This window comes from Phlebotomus argentipes, unplaced genomic scaffold, assembly GCF_947086385.1.
Source record: "Phlebotomus argentipes unplaced genomic scaffold, Phlebotomus argentipes genome assembly scaffold_18, whole genome shotgun sequence".
In the NCBI taxonomy this organism is placed as follows: Eukaryota; Metazoa; Arthropoda; class Insecta; order Diptera; family Psychodidae; genus Phlebotomus; species Phlebotomus argentipes.
The window spans coordinates 13189230-13206013 of NW_026776177.1; the positions used below are offsets into that span (position 1 = coordinate 13189230).

Genomic DNA, 16784 nt, shown 5'->3' on the forward strand with positions numbered 1-16784 from the left:
ACAAGAAATGCAAACCCAAGGGAGATTCTCACAGTACAATCATAAGAATTCAACATTTTTCCCCTCTTCCTTTAAGAGAAACATACAGAAAAGATTGTAAAGAAAATTATTCATGGTAAATTGTGGAGAACCACGGGAATATTTCGGATGACAAGTGAATATATCTGGTGAAGAAAATTGTCCAAGTGAGACAAAGGCCACAAGAGATCCACGATGAAGTAACAGTGTGGTGTGGTTTTAATGCAAAAATAAGATCAATTAGAGCAGCATTTCAAAAAGCAATTTTCTCTTACATCTTTTAATCCTTAACTTAGTTTGTGAGAACTCTTTCACCGGTAAAACATCTACATTTACGTGTTGTAAAAAAAAACAAACTCGTGGAGTGGCAATTCAACCACCACAGTCTGTGCCTTCTCTTTGAGTATTCCAATAATTTCCTTCCAGCGAAACGGCAATTCTTCTTCAATTCGTCATCACCTGAAGAATCTGTGTGTGGGAACAACGAATTGACAGAAGTTCTATCGAAAAGCATGAAAGAATGCATCATTACAACATCTCTATAGAGATAAAAACTCTTAAAAATTCCATATTTGATTTCTAGGAGTGACGAAAAAACATTCCTCCATAAAGGCTATTTCCCAAGATAAATACATATATTCCTGTGCATCACAAAGGAAAAGACAAACAAGAGACTTTTCATTGTTAAGGAAAAATGGTTCTCTTTTAGTTGAGAGGATTGTCTTTTGTCCCAAAGAAGAAGAGGAGAGCATATCTATTTCTGCATCACACGAAAAATAAAGTTACAGACTTGAAAGATATCTGTAAGCAATTTGATTCATTCGACGCATTGGGATATGACAGGATCGATTTAATGCTTCTCAACGATATCAGGATTGGATGGGATATGAAAGTTTCAACAGTGACTTTAGGACAAAGCAATATGAAAGACAACAAATTGAATAAACAAGGATTCATTGCATCAAATATTGATCTGATTAACGTGTCCCTGGCTATTTTAATATTGATAATCTCGTATAGACCCCATAGACAAGAGAATCATCATTTAAAATGTATGTATCTCATGATATCCATTCGGTAGAAGTTCAATTGTATGCCCTTTATTCAGAAAGTCAATCACAGACTTAAGCAAATTCAACCAAAGCCCAGAAGGACCGAAGTGACAGAAGTGACATTTGGAGAGTGAGCGAAGACAGAGCCGCCGTGGTATTAAAACGTCTGTAATATTAAAATTTCGCATTTCAATTTGAGAACAATAGTGTATACATTTTTTTCGCATAGCACCACTGAAGGAAGAAGACTCACAAGACAGGTGGTAAAACCTCATCAACTTTCTCTTAGCAAACACGCTTTTTCTAATTTGATATTCACACATTAAATTACGGTTCATCATCAAAAACTTTTAATTGCAGCTTCTTCGCAAAGTCTCGCTCTCATATGTGTGTGTGTGTATGTATATTTGTCTTTCCAATATTCAAGACTTCGCGACATTCAATATTGCTTACAACACAAGCCAATTACGGAAATCTTACTAATTTGTGGCATAAAAGTGAATTTTCTAGTGTCAAATTCAGCACAAATCCCTATGGTCTTTCAACACGTGGAGAGTGTTGAATTGTTTGCCTTTAGCCTAAAACCACCCTCTGCGCGGCATGAAAAGTATGAGTGGGAGCTCTAGATAGGTAAATGTTCCACGATTCACGTGGTAGATTAATGGTGACATCAGAAAGAGACACGTGTCTGGCATTTTTGTACACTCAATTCGCACTGGGAGTGTTCTTTTGCATTTACACTCACCATACAGGCATTTAGTTTCACTATGTTGGTACATGTGTAGTCGTTGAGACTGAGAGGATGATTGTCCAGACAAGAGAAATGGATTCCAGGAAGTGACAAAGAGTATTATCCTTTGATGTGAATTAATTCATCTATCGATTGTTTCAATATTTCGTCATTATCTTCCCTTGAGAGACTAATCATTTGGCACATCAAGTGCATTCCCATTGTGCATTCCAGTGATCTACATACTTTTCTTCCCTTCACCCCAAACTGATAAATTCCGCCTTGAGGCTGACAATAATAACCAATATGTGTTTCCATGATTACTTCTTTTGAGAATGAATGAAATGTTGTTCGCAGTACTACTGCAAACTCTGCAAAGCTTCCACTCATGAAACTTCATTACGTTGTTCATATTTCCAACATGTTATAATGCTCCATTGAAGATCTCCATTTCTATCAAACAGTAAAAAAAACTTAACGAAGATTTAGAGAACAATTTCATAAGGAAATCATGTAAAAGCACAACAAAGGAAAATCAGACAACTTATGAACAGTGACATAGCCTGATCGGAGTGACAGAAAGAGCTTTTAGGATTGAAGTCAGTAGCAGAAGAGTAATTTGTTAAGTAAATTCACTCAATTATTCTCAGAGGAAAGACCATGATTAAGGAAAGAAGTTTGTAACTTTTGCAATCTGATTAGTAACGAAGTGAATTGGCTTCTTCGTCATCTCGTAATAATTATCATAACTTCTGTCACGAAGGAGATAAGCTTGGGGAGTGAAAAAAAACCTTGTCTTATCTCTCCCGATTTTCCACCGTGTGTACAATCATGAAAAATGATAACAAAGTTGATTACACGGAAAAATATTTTAGCTTCTAAATTACCAACTGTTATAATTACACGCCACAAAAAGATGGCAATTAAAATGGATTTGTTGAAAATGTAAAAAGCCAATAATTTTCTTCCACTTGGGAAAATTTTCAGCTAAAACTTTCACCATCGCACGAGAAAACAATACAAATTGCAGTTTTGCTCTTCTTCACCTGATTGTATTTGCTCTGGCGATATATTATTTTATAATATCAAGAAGCAGTCATAGTGAAAAAAAATTGGTGAAGATGAGAAAGGAATGATTTTAACTTTACTCAATTATATAAGATCATTTTTTTAACGTTCAAGTGTTGAAAATTCGAGTCATAATGCTTTTTGCTGAAGAAATATTACCAAGAAATAACCGTACAAATTGACAAGTGCTGAGATGCTTTTTGGAGCGAAGAAAGTGCGCCAAAACTTCGAAAGTCATACATTTTTCATAGCTGTGTTCAGAGTTCTCTTATCAAAATGCTGCGTGCAGAGAGTGTGATTGAATGATTTTGACGCTATAATAAATACATACATATTATACTCTGTCACTGGGAAAAATATGTGGAAATTGGTGAATAAGCCACGAAAAACTGTCTACAGATTTCACATCAATATTTTGTGAGATGCTAAGGTTAAGGTCACGATTTTATTCAATTTTCGCTAAGAGAAATGATAATAAAATTAAATTACCCTCAGATTTCTATGAAGGCTTAAATTTTGCACGAAGAAAATTTACGAAAAATTTCTCTCAATAATTCATTCTTGAGTCGAGTTGTGTCGGGAGCGAGAAAAACTTCATCCATAAATTAAGGGAGATTTTCGTTAAATTTGTGAGACTCATAAATATCAAATTAATTCGCCTTGACTTCTTATATGGCTTGGAGAAATTGTTGAAACCATCTTTCACTGCATCGACTTTTAGCGTATTATGATTCTATGCAAAGCATAAGTTCACCTTCTATATAAGATGTTTAATCATCATTTGCACCTGAACGACTTGCTTTAATTACATTCGCAAATATTTGCCGAGAGACACCGCAAAGCTTCTATGAAAATCTCTCCTGTATTTCCCATCCGAAACAGTGCGTTCGTGAGTTTTCTTTTGTTTTGAAACTCCTTTAGTAGTTTCTTGGTAAAAATTTATTAGACATCAAGTTTGTGGTACAATAATTTGCATAGAAACAGACAAACTCATCGACAAGCGTCTTTTATATTTCATAGTTTATACGTATTTAAAACATGACAAAGAAAAACTCTCTTAATAGACAACAAACAATCCATCTTGATATTAATTCAAAGTAATCTTCCTTCGGAGTTAACTCATCATCGTCAAAAAAGGAAAATCTCAACAGATGGAAAGAGAACAAATTTTCCAACCTCGAAGGTTGATGACATTCATTAAATTTAAATACTGATGATGTACAGATAACGAAGCGATTAAGAGATTCTAAGTTATTTTTAACTCCACTAAACAGTGACATCATAAAGCATCTTTCGATGAACTTCTTCGCGTTGATCATCGCGCAACTGATTTTTATTGCACGCCCTTTCCTTCTAACCATATAAATAGAAAGTCTGTTGTGCGTGTGGCAAAAAAAAAAAGATATTCTCAGCAGGAAATGCGGGGGGAAGAAATGTAGCAGAGCATCGAAAACAAACTATACAATTCAACTGTGGGGGCTTGAGAGTAAGTCAACTGGAGAAATTCCCAGAATAACTATTTTAGAACACCCCATATGGAGCATTACATCTTCATGCGTTCAGAAAATTGCCCACGACAAATTCTTACCAAAGCAAAGGAGTACACTGTGCAAGTGCAATAATGCATTAAATTTGAACAACAGAGTGAAATGATTTCATTCTATACACGTCGTAATCACATTGCAGTCAACAAGCTTACTAAGAAGAATTGCTCGTGTAAAAATCCTCAAAATTTCCACCCAGAAAAAAACTGTACCATTCATTTTTGCTTCATGAAATGTCAATCTTATTCAAGACACTCATTTCCAATGAAACACAAATTCATTGCTTTATCTCAGAAGAAGAAAAAGTATTTCGGAAAACAAGAAAATTGTCAGTAAACTGAACAGATTGTTGGCTTAGGCAATAAATGTCGGTGAATGCATTTTGCCCATTTTTTATTCAGACAATAGAATGTCTTATGAGAATCAAATTTTACCAAAAAACAGCAATATGTATTAAAAATATTATAACTACATACATATAAGACCAAATTGTTTCTAAAAACAATCAAATAATAGAAATATTCAATTTATATAGACTAACTTTTATATTTAGATTATAAATAATTCAACCACAAGAACAGGTAAAAAAACTACAACTTTGAGAGATGACTTCGCGGTAGCGTGGAAAAGGGGCCGGAAAAGCTCTAGACGGAAAATCAATAAGCGAGACTTTACACCATTTTTCACCAGCTGGTGATCCAATTTGTTGGATTTTACACAATTTTCCTCTCTCTCACGGTACCTATTGCGTCTTCATCCGACACACAGTGAGGAAAAGGTGGATTTGACAAACAGCAAAAAAACAGACTGTCGTCGACAAAGACTGAATGGGACATTGAATAGGCGCACAAGCTGCAACAGTTTGGAATCGAAGGCAGAGGTATTTTTGGTGTCGAAAAACACCTGCCCATCCTCGAGGCGCACGAAACGAACCACTGCAGACGATGATTAACATTAATTGCATATGCTTTTTGTTGTACACATGGAAGAAAAATGGGCTCAAAAAACAACTGGGGAGAAAGAAGACTGAGCCACAAAAATCGTCAGCTGGTGGATGATCCAAGGTGAAGTGGATACACAGAACCGCTAATAAGATACAGAAGCGAAGAGCCACAATAGGCAGGATACTTTCAAAAAGACTCAAAACGACCGTCCAAAAATGGCGGTTTTCGACCGAAATATTCTAAGAAGCAATTAAACTAAGAGACGAGACGGTGAGACAGACCAATTTTCTGCCACGAGACAAACCGTTCAAGACTGTCAATTTAATTTCTTTCTTATTTTGCACGGCAAAAAATCAAACCACATATATATTTGTAAAACTTTGTGAATAATAAATGTCTATTTAACATCGTAAGTGGTTAAAGATTGATGAAGTAAACATAAAAATATTACAAGATTGGGAGGAAATAAATCAATTCGATAATCAGTTGAAATTAAACGCCCCCATTGGAATGTATTTCCCATATATCTTAAGCGACCAGTGTTGGGAAAATTGATTTTCTCTCTATAAATACCCATAAATTGATCAATTAGTGGCCGTATAGCGTTTCTTTATCCTTGTGCCAAAGCCCATGGAATATATTGCAAGAAATATAATTAACGTTCATATATCTATATACATAACATGTTTTAACAACATTATATTTTTTGGGAATACCATTTGAAATTCTTCAAAACTCAACAGTATGGAATTCATTAAATAACTTTTACACAAAATGAGGGTGAGATTCGTGGAATTCATTCGGTGTTTATACCTTGATATTAATTATTTCATCACATGAAAATGGCACAAAAATTCGCATGAATTACAGTAAGAAAAAAAACAAGATATGTATATGAACTTTGATTGTTTTATTTTTTTGTTTTGGGTTTTTTTGATGATTGAATATGTGTAACATAAGGAAGAAATTTCATTCTGAGAAGTCTGTAAATTTGCTTTTTTAGAGTTTTAACCTCGAAAGCAGTATAAATTTGGAGCGCGTGAAATTGCACGATAGTGAAAAGGCTAATATCATTCATCACTTCATTAAGCACTACTTTTCCACCCACTTCTCTTCGTGACCATTCACAAAGAAACCTCAATACATCTCTCATGTGTCTTTCATATACACCATCATAAAAACTGATTTTTAAGTTAGACATCACTTTTAAAGCCAGGAGGTCTCATCGATTATTGCACTTTAGTAACCCAATCCGCATTTCGTGGACTGACATTAGATAAAATTCAAGAATGACAGTGTCTCTTCGTGGAATTCCTCGGAATTTTGGTGGCAATTTATGGACTCACCATTTGCTACAGCGATGACCTTCGACTTGAACTGGCGAATATCTTCTTTGTCTAGACACCCATTAAATATTTACGAACAGACACATCTTTGAAAAGCATCAATAGTGATCAAATAGTTCGGACGAAATTTGCAGTTTTTTAATTCAAATTTTCATCACAAACAACAAAATCTCATCCATTGAAATAATAATGATGGTGGAAAAACACAGAAAACTTTATATGTCGCCAGCATTCTCAATTTCCGCAACATACTCACACATATACACAGACTTTACTTTCCACGCGGGTATTGAACGATAAATGGCAAAAGATAGGGCAATAAAAATTGACTATCGCTCTCCGCGTTTGGCCACAAATTTACCCATCATCAAGCGAGACAAAGAAATACCACCCAGTCACACACACCCAATAACAAAGTGATGCTAGAGAAGTATCCTTGCCACCCAAACCATCACCTTCGCAGCCTCAATGTCAGACAGATTTTGCGCCTGATCACCCACCCACTCGTGAAGGAGCTTCTCGGGAAAGATGACAAGGCAACTGACAAAGCTGTGAAAGAACCATAAATTTCCATCCTCCTTTGCATGACACTCCTTTCAATCATTTCAACGATGATTTCAACCCACGAAAGGACTCCTTAGCGCTCTCGTAAAAGTTATTTTGACACTAAAAGCAGGTGTATTACATTGAATGTGTCACGTAAACTAGATAGTTAGAAGACTACAAATTTTCACCAAAGAAGAAATGGTACAACGGAGCTTAAGAGGATGTCGCATGACTGTAAGTTTGTGTCTCTCCTATGCCGTAAACTTTTGTTGCATATCATGGATTAGTTGAAAATACTGTCAGACTTTTCACATCTTTATACCTGCTAAAGGTATGTACATGTAACTGTATGTCTAAAATACTTTTCAACAAACACGATAATTATAATGCAAGATTTCAATATCACTTATTTTTCAATTCTACCAAAGAATTTCGATGAAGTATTCGGCTACTTCCTAAATTATTGTTGTGGTAATTTTATCTACTTCATTTCATGCACTTTTCTCAGTAGAAGTCTAAAAACTAAAATGGCCCTAACATTCCGCTTGTTCGCAGCACTGCGTAAATGATTTGCACAGAGCGGAATAAAGGATCAAAGTAAATATACCCAGAATCCTTCATCATCCTCTTGAGTATAGAAGAAGACTCAAATAAAAGAATGTATGTTGAAAAGCTGTAGGTTCAGGTTTTTGGGAAGTTACCAAACTGAAAGAGACTTTTTTGTCATCTTTCATTTCAAGATTGTGCATATACAGTGCAGAGATTTTAAATAGCGCCCCCCGTGGCTCTGAGACATATCGGTGTGTCGCGAATTTTCACGTAAAGCTAGAAGTCTGAAATTTTCCACCAATCTTCCTTCATTAATAAGTAATGACCATGCCAAGTTTGAAGACAATCGGCCTAATCCTTAATCCCTTTATGATATCAAAACCGAGCCAAAGCAGAAAAGCACTCGAGATTTTAAATAGCGCCGTCTCAGCAATCTTTGATTATTGGTCCGGCACATTTATTTTGGGTTCTTAAAGTGGTTCAAATCAATCCGAGGTGTCTTCAGGATAATTATCCTGTACATTTTTAATTTTTATCTGGACTTTATACGTGTTCGATATCAAATTTTGATTAAGTGAAAATCAAATTATGGGGTGTGAACAATAAACGACTCCAGAGGATCGTACGGAGATTTTTCGACCGCGCAAGAAAGAACATTTAATCAGGGAGATAACCGGAAGGACCTCTTATCCTAGAAAAAGCATTTAGAGTACAATTGACCGCGTAAAAAGGTCGATTTCGCGGAAAAAATATCGCGGACTGGACCGCGAATAACTTTTATGGCCAATTGTTCAGCATTTTTTGGTGAATTCTGTCATGTCTGCTTCTAAGTTCTATTAGGAATTGTTTCCCAAGATCCCTCCAATTCTTTTAATACCGCGAAGAACAAATTTCATGAGTCTGGGACTAAAAGCAAGAGCGTGGAACAACAATCCCCGAAGTATTATACTACCTCCGCCTTGCTTAAATGTTGTTGTAGTGCACTTGGGGCTGAGTTCTTGGCTTTGGGGAGTCAAACAAATCTCTTATCCTCAGACCCATGACGGGTGAACGTCGGTTCATCAAAATAGAGAAGGTTTTGCCATTTTCCTGATGCCCGAGATTCGTATTTCCTGTAGAACGCGAATTGCTGGAAACGGTTGGTTTTGAAAATCAATAGGTATCATCTTTGTCACTCTTGCTTTTAGTCCCAGACTCATGAAATTTGTTCTTCGCGGTATTAAAAGAATTGGAGGGATCTTGGGAAACAATTCCTAATAGAACTTAGAAGCAGACATGACAGAATTCACCAAAAAATGCTGAACAATTGGCCAAAAAAGTTATTCGCGGTCCAGTCCGCGACATTTTTTTCCACGAAATCGACCTTTTTACGCGGTCAATTGTACTCTAAATGCTTTTTCTAGGATAAGAGGTCCTTCCGGTTATCTCCCTGATTAAATGTTCTTTCTTGCGCGGTCGAAAAATCTCCGTACGATCCTCTGGAGTCGTTTATTGTTCACACCCCATAATTTGATTTTCACTTAATCAAAATTTGATATCGAACACGTATAAAGTCCAGATAAAAATTAAAAATGTACAGGATAATTATCCTGAAGACACCTCGGATTGATTTGAACCACTTTAAGAACCCAAAATAAATGTGCCGGACCAATAATCAAAGATTGCTGAGACGGCGCTATTTAAAATCTCGAGTGCTTTTCTGCTTTGGCTCGGTTTTGATATCATAAAGGGATTAAGGATTAGGCCGATTGTCTTCAAACTTGGCATGGTCATTACTTATTAATGAAGGAAGATTGGTGGAAAATTTTAGACTTCTAGCTTTACGTGAAAATTCGCGACACACCGATATGTCTCAGAGCCACGGGGGGCGCTATTTAAAATCTCTACACTGTACATACAGCACCATTGGAGAAAATGTGCGCACGGATGCTGAGAAGGTAAAAATTTTTGAGGATGCTACCTTCACGAAAATTTGTGATGAAGAGATTGAGAAGAGAAAAAGAGAGCGAAAAAGGCCCAGAGTTGCCATCAAAAGTGGCAGATGTTTGACCTGCTGCAGGGCTTCTTTTTGCTTCATATGTGCACACATGAACCTTCTTGGGATGTGAAAATCCTTCGACAACTTTTTGGTGATACAACTGCAACCCTTAGACATTGACTACACATCATTGAGATATGCCATGTTGAAAAAGCAGTGCTCATGTGAGTTTTGGGGGGATTTTGTTGTAATCGACTTTGGGGAACTGAGGGAGGAGGCAATAATTCCAGTCACTGAACACACACCGAACTTTAAAAAGGTGAACAAACCAATGCGCCGGCGACCGGTTCACACCTGCTGGTCGTTTCTTCTCCCAGAGACCATTTCAGTTCCATGTGACTGCCTCTTCCTTCTCCGTCTCCGTCGCCTCGACCATCCCATCAGGGCATCGGCTTTCAGCTCGAATTGCGCCAAAAAAGAATCACCGGGCAAATTGGGAGAGACGAGGAGAATCATGAGGCTACCCTGACATGGACAGCGACCAGCAAAGCACAATCACGAGTATCTTGTCTGTCTCACTTAAATATTCGATGGGAATTCGACGCAATAAACAAATAAATGGCCACATTTGAAAACTCTTCTTTAGTAAATTCATCAAAATCTGGTATAAAGAATTTTAATAACGAAATTTACTCAAAATTAATAAAAAAAACAGACTATTTACTGGATCACATGTCAAACAAGTCATGAATGCTATTTCAATAATTACCTGAATTTTTGATAAGGGGGTAAAAACCTATAGATTGATTGAAAAATTTACAATTTTCGATAATTATGATTACATATATCAATCACGTTCAATATATTTCATTATCCACCCAAAAATTAAATGTTAAAATTGAAGTAGAACAAAAATTAAAAAAAATATTTCAATCGTTTCAATGAAAAATTCTTTCACTCTGAAGTGGTAAAATTTTTGAATAAACCTCTTTGTTTCATGTCCATTTATAAAGTCAAATTTTTCCAGTCATATCATCATCATAACAGTTTCCTCTATTTCAATGTGCAGATTAATTTTATGTTGCCAAAGAGATGTCAAATAGCTCTGTAGGACATTCTTCTTTTTCACCCCTCATTTTATACAATTTTCCATATACAAAGCTCTGAATATTGACAATGAGAAAAGGGAGTTTGTTTAAATTTCAATGTCATTTTTCCCAAGTGCGCCAATTAACTCCTTGTTCTATCTTCTTTATCACATTTAATTGCGTTTCACGAGATTCCTTTCAATATTCCGCGTCTGATTCACCGTTCTTCTTTGTATTCGCGAAAAAAGAATCTACGCTCAAACAGAGGACAAAGAGGAACGTTGTCTGCTGCGGACCGCGCCATTTCGAGAATACTTTATGTCCAGGATATTGTGTGCTTCATCAAAATGATGAATTTAAGATGCACCAAATCATGGTCATACTGCAATGTAAATCTTAGGCTTTTTGAATAAGGAAAAGATATATGATTTTAATGGAAAACCTTGTCAATTGTAATCGATTTATACGTGATTGAGCATACAAGCTTAAGTTATACCGATTAATCAATTTTATATTGTGGAAATTTCTAAACAAAAAACAGGCATGAAATGAGACATCCATGCATTTCCCAGAATAGATCAACAGCGAACTTCATCATATATACTCACTGGAATCCAAACATGTGTAAATTTCTCCTTTTACTTCCAAATTATACTTTTCGCCCCCTCGGCATCAAACAGAAAATCAACATTCCAACTTTCCTAGCATATGGCATCAAAAAGCGACACTTTGAACTGAGAACCTCTGAATCCCTGGAATGCCCGAGAGAGAGAGAGAGAGAGAGAGAAGCAATGTAATGATAGTGGTTTTTGGAAGCGTCACTTGAAGCAACTGAATCCATAAGCAGATAACTTCTAATGCCTTATCTATAAATAGGTACAACAAATCGTCGTTTTCACCATCTATCATTATGTGAAGCATGAAACCACGTCATTTTTTCCTGTCTCGCCCCAACACAAGCGCATAACATTTGGGGTCTGCGAACGAAAGCGACACACAAGCCAAGAAAACTCATTCAGTATTGTTCAAAGACGGATTCTTTGTTTCTACAATACCTCGCAATGTACCATAGAAATTCATGCCGAGACACACGACAGAGCATCGACAAAGAAGAGGAAATTTAATTTATACGGACAACGTTGTGTGTGAGGAGCAAAAAGTGGACCTCCAAACTAATCGACTGAATCTACTGTGAAATATCATCGATGCTATTACCAGAATTTGGGCACTCCAAAAATATTACAAAATTCCAACAAGCTTTTATTACCATAGAACTCATATTGAACAAGAGAATTCTATCAAATATTCCCATGATGTTATTTTGAGGAGTCCTTCGAGATTGGACAGAACATCATTTTTCAGAGCTTTCCGGGATACTTTTACAGAGGCATATAAAAAATTCCGGCAATTTCAAAAGTGTATTGAAATGCGGCACAAAAGCACGATCTTCCAATCGCTGTTGAGACTCCTCACTTTTCTAATTGCCACTCCGTTTGAAGCATCTTCAACCCAATTCCTCTCGATTAGTATTGAAGCATCGCAACACATAGAATAAAGAATACATTTCTACCTGTGAAGCGCGTTGCTTTCGGTTTGAGAAAAATAAATCCTCTATCTTCCTCTCTCGCTCTCTCCTTAAAATCAAGAAATACCAAATGCAGGTTCCAATACTGAAGGTTATATTTTCTGTCAGGTAAGAAATCCACTTTAGCAGAAAGCACAAATAAAAAGTATACTTATCTCACAAGCCATGCGCAAGCCAGAGAAATATTGTGAAATGTGACTTTAACCACGTGAATTTCTGAAGTATATGTATCATCAAAACATTTTTGTGTGATCTCAGCGCATGAATCAGTGCATGCGTTGGTAGTTTGATAAAAGAATATTTTACTATTATCAGAATTAGTAAATTATAGCAAAAAGATTTTATGTGAATTAATCAATCAATAAATAAATATTATTCATCAAAATCATATATCATTTTTAACATATTTTTCTTTTAACTTTTTAACTACTGCAAAAAACAGTCTGCTTTCATCTCTTAACTTTTAAACATAAAGTTGATATCTATCGCCTGGCAATTTTCGTGACAACCCCCCCCAAAGCAAACACACCAAATGCAATGGGGCTGATAAAAGATGTGGCTGCTACTCCGCACCCTCGGCGATGTGAAGTCTCCGGAATCTCTCCGGGTGAGATGTAATTTCCCACCCTAAATTGCTCCCTAGGACAGGGTCTCGCGACAAGGAGTTGAGTAGGGTGACTATATGAGACACTCTGGCTGTTCTAGCGGGTGGAAATGGGACGGGAACGTCGGTCGGAGGTGCGCATTGGTGTCTTGCGCACATTTCAGGTTCAATATACGATATTCTGGCGAGAGACCAGGCCATATCTCCCTTCTCACTCCCTCACTCATTATTTGAGATTGGGAAAAGACTATTTAATAGGAAATTCCCTATACACTCTCACTCACACTCAGGCACGCTCGCTCTCACCAAAAACAATTTCTCACCCGTGCATGGCTTTTTAAATAAAACTCAGGACCGGATACGACATTAGACCGAACTGAATAAAATAGTGCGACAATGGCATCACACTGTATTACAAAGATATACAACCCTGGATTATTCGTAAACAGCTCCATCGCAACCAAGGGATGAAATTAACTTCTTTCATTAAACCCATGCTTTTTACGATCAAATGATTAGCTAGAAATATTTTTGCCATAAAACCCCCATCATTACCAAGCGATAGTAAAATATTAATTAAATATGAACAATGGGCCTGATGATTTCCGCACAGCAACGATCTCTTCCAGCATCAGCTAATAAATTTTCCTAGAAATTCAGTCAAACAACATTCCATCCCTTTCATCACCCTAAAACCACCCTCAAATTCGGTCAAAATTGGTGTTAGCACCAATCATCATTTGGAATAGTTGATTTTGGTGAAGTTCCGGATAAACCCACGCCTCTTCATTTCGAATATTTTGAATGTGTCAAACCATTGCCATCGGTTGGAATGGTCTGCAAAAAGCCTTTTACAGAACCCCCATTCTCTTGTTTATTATCATTTCTCTAATATTGAGAAACAGAGTTGATCGCTTTTTACAGTCACATAGATAAATGTTAAAAACGTATATCGACAGAAGGGTAGATATTGAGACTTTTGTGGCAACTTCGGTCAAATCACTTCATGGCATAATCTCTCGACAGATTTTTCAAGCCCCCATCGACAAAGTGTGACTTGATCCCTCCTTTACTTGGTAAGTGAACTTCTCTCCTCAGAAAACTCAGCAGAATGGCAGGAGAAAAGGGATGACGGAAGAGAACCATCAGACGCTCAAGGGTGCATTTGATTATACGAGATTCAGCGTTTTCATTCACCCCTCCGTTGCGCTAATCCATCGCAACAATCGTCTCTGCGGAATTCATTCTTGTACGACACACCATATATCTACTTTGTGCATTTTAATCAAAGCCAAAAACATAAACGAGAGACAATAAATAAATTTTTATCAATAAACTCATATGGCGATCAAAAGAAAAAAAATTACATTCTTACTGTTTTCTGGTACGTACACGAAATCAAACACCCGCTCATATTATTTAAAGTGTTCCAGACAGATTCAAACATTTGTAATTGAAATGTGCAAAACGCAAAATAGAAATTACAAATCTAAGCGCTGCGCAATCGAAAAATTGTAAGTTAAGGTCAGTGCGATTTTTTTACTGATTATGCATATCACAACCCGTGATAAATGTCACTTTTATTAGCATTGTATAATAGATGACGAAAGTTTTCTCCTGTTATAATACTTGAAGTTGCATTCAAGTTTTCACAGATATTTTATCATCATTTTTCTGATAATGTTTTCGACAAAACATCGTAACTTTACAATTACATCTATGGAAAATCAAGAACAGTCAAGCATTACAAAAAGGATACACGTTAAATTTTCAATATTATTTATTGATTTCAAACTTTTGATGGCATTTAGCTTGACCCTCTTTCACACAACCAGTCTTTATACAAATTTGCCCTCACGGACTCTCAAAGATCATTGAACTCTGCCAATAGTTTTTACAACGTTTAAATTATAAAAGTTTGTAATAAAACCATGGAGGGTGAAGCAGACAGACACCGGAAAGTCTCACCCTATATTTGATAAAGCCAGCCTTCATATTCAGAAAAGGGATTTTCCACACACACACTCACACATGAATACCATTTCACAGCGCAAAATACGATGCAGTTGAAAGAAAAGCGGCGTCACAAAAAATCCCCTCACCCTCAACATAATAAATGATGCTGAAAACTGCAAGCTGCGTCTGTTTATAGCATTTCCATTATACAATTTTTAGTATTATGGCTCTTTCTTCTCTCTTGCAGTCTTTTTGCTTTTATTTCGTCTCGTATTGTGTGTGCATTCTTTTCCTTTCTTCGTATTGGCGAAATGGTAATAAGAAATGTGAGACACATTGGTTGACGTCACTTTGAGAAAAACCCACGTAAAGAATCATCCCTCAAATCAAGAACATGATGTCATAATCCTTCATATTATACAGTGTCAAATTGTTCCCAAAAGGTATTGCTTAAGTACCAAACTCATTTACTTCAAAAATTCACAAGCTGAGAATGCCGAACTAAATTGCATACTTAAAAATTTATCAGCAAATACCCAAAGGATCCGCAAAGTCCCTAGTAAATTAGGCTCACTCCAGATTTACGAGAAACATTCAGAGAGAAACAGAGGATGTAACAAGAAAAATCACTGTACACCTCACATAAAATTTCGAGAGACAATTAAAAGGTTGATGTAGCAGAAAAAAACAGACACAGATCTGTCTGGTATACTAACAACACAATTAATTGTCCAGAGGAAAAATCCGAGAGTTTCGTAGTGGAAAAAAAATTAGTTTTATCATTCACACGAAAGATTTCTCTAGAATTTCGCTTTAGGTTCAAATATTGCAATTCCACGTGATGCATCCAGATTGTAAATTGTGCCTTTTCGTGATTTCTCTCCCATTAGCATTTTTCACAACCACACATGGATTTTCGTGAGAAATACGATTCGCTTAGACCGAAATTCTTACCCCAAAGAGACATTCTCTCTGAGGTGGCGAATTTTTGCCTTTCCCCAGACAAAATTATGTGCTGGGCATTTAATATATATAAATATAAAAAAAAAATTCCTCTAAAACTGACCTCTCTGCCTTGTATAGAGGGTGCCCGATTTCGTCTGATGCAAACCGACACGAACAAAGAGAGGTGCGTGTATGAAAAACACCTGGCGACTCGTTTTACCCATCCGCAAATTTATCCAAGAGGCCAATTGGAATTCCTCTTCGCCTACCATATGTTCACCATTTTGATGGAATAAGAAATTATAATTGAAAGGCTTTCTATAGACTGAAAATAAAGCAAGATCTGATGCATGGATGAGTTTTTAGGGGTGTGATCTCATTTATTAATGTATTTCATCCTCAGCCTTCTCAGCCCACAAATACCTTTAATCTACAAAGATTACAGAACAAACATGAAACATACTCCTAACCGGACAAATCTGTGGCTACTTTAAAGAAGGATAGCTGTCGCAGGAAGTTTGATTATCTGACTTTAGTCATTGTATTGAAACAAAAATGCTTTGTCGTTTCCTAGTTTTCGATCCAAAAAGAATTGTCATAAGTCCCCTTGACAAACAAGTTTCAGAAGAATTTGGAAAAAAGTAAAAGCCACAAATATTCTTAGTGTACACACAGAACACGGCACATCGGATAAAGAGATGCTTTAATACAATATGAGTGTGTTGATGATGAAGGAGGAAGAAAACGCAATGAACTTTGTTCGGGATGGGGCAAAGAGTGATGAAGAGTCGCTTGGTTGATGTTGGAGGGCAAAAGAAGCCACCAACAGCA

General features: G+C 36.5%; 2 protein-coding genes across 3 annotated transcripts in view; both read right to left on the bottom strand.

Moving 5' to 3' along the window:
• LOC132261294 (NAD(+) hydrolase sarm1) overlaps positions 1-16784 on the bottom strand; it is a 53282-nt gene that overhangs the window by 33202 nt on the left and 3296 nt on the right. The gene's annotated exons all lie outside the window — the stretch shown is intronic.
• The window catches only part of LOC132261315 (serine/threonine-protein kinase NLK), a 32951-nt gene that overhangs the window by 11921 nt on the left and 4246 nt on the right, over positions 1-16784 (bottom strand). The window lies entirely within an intron of this gene.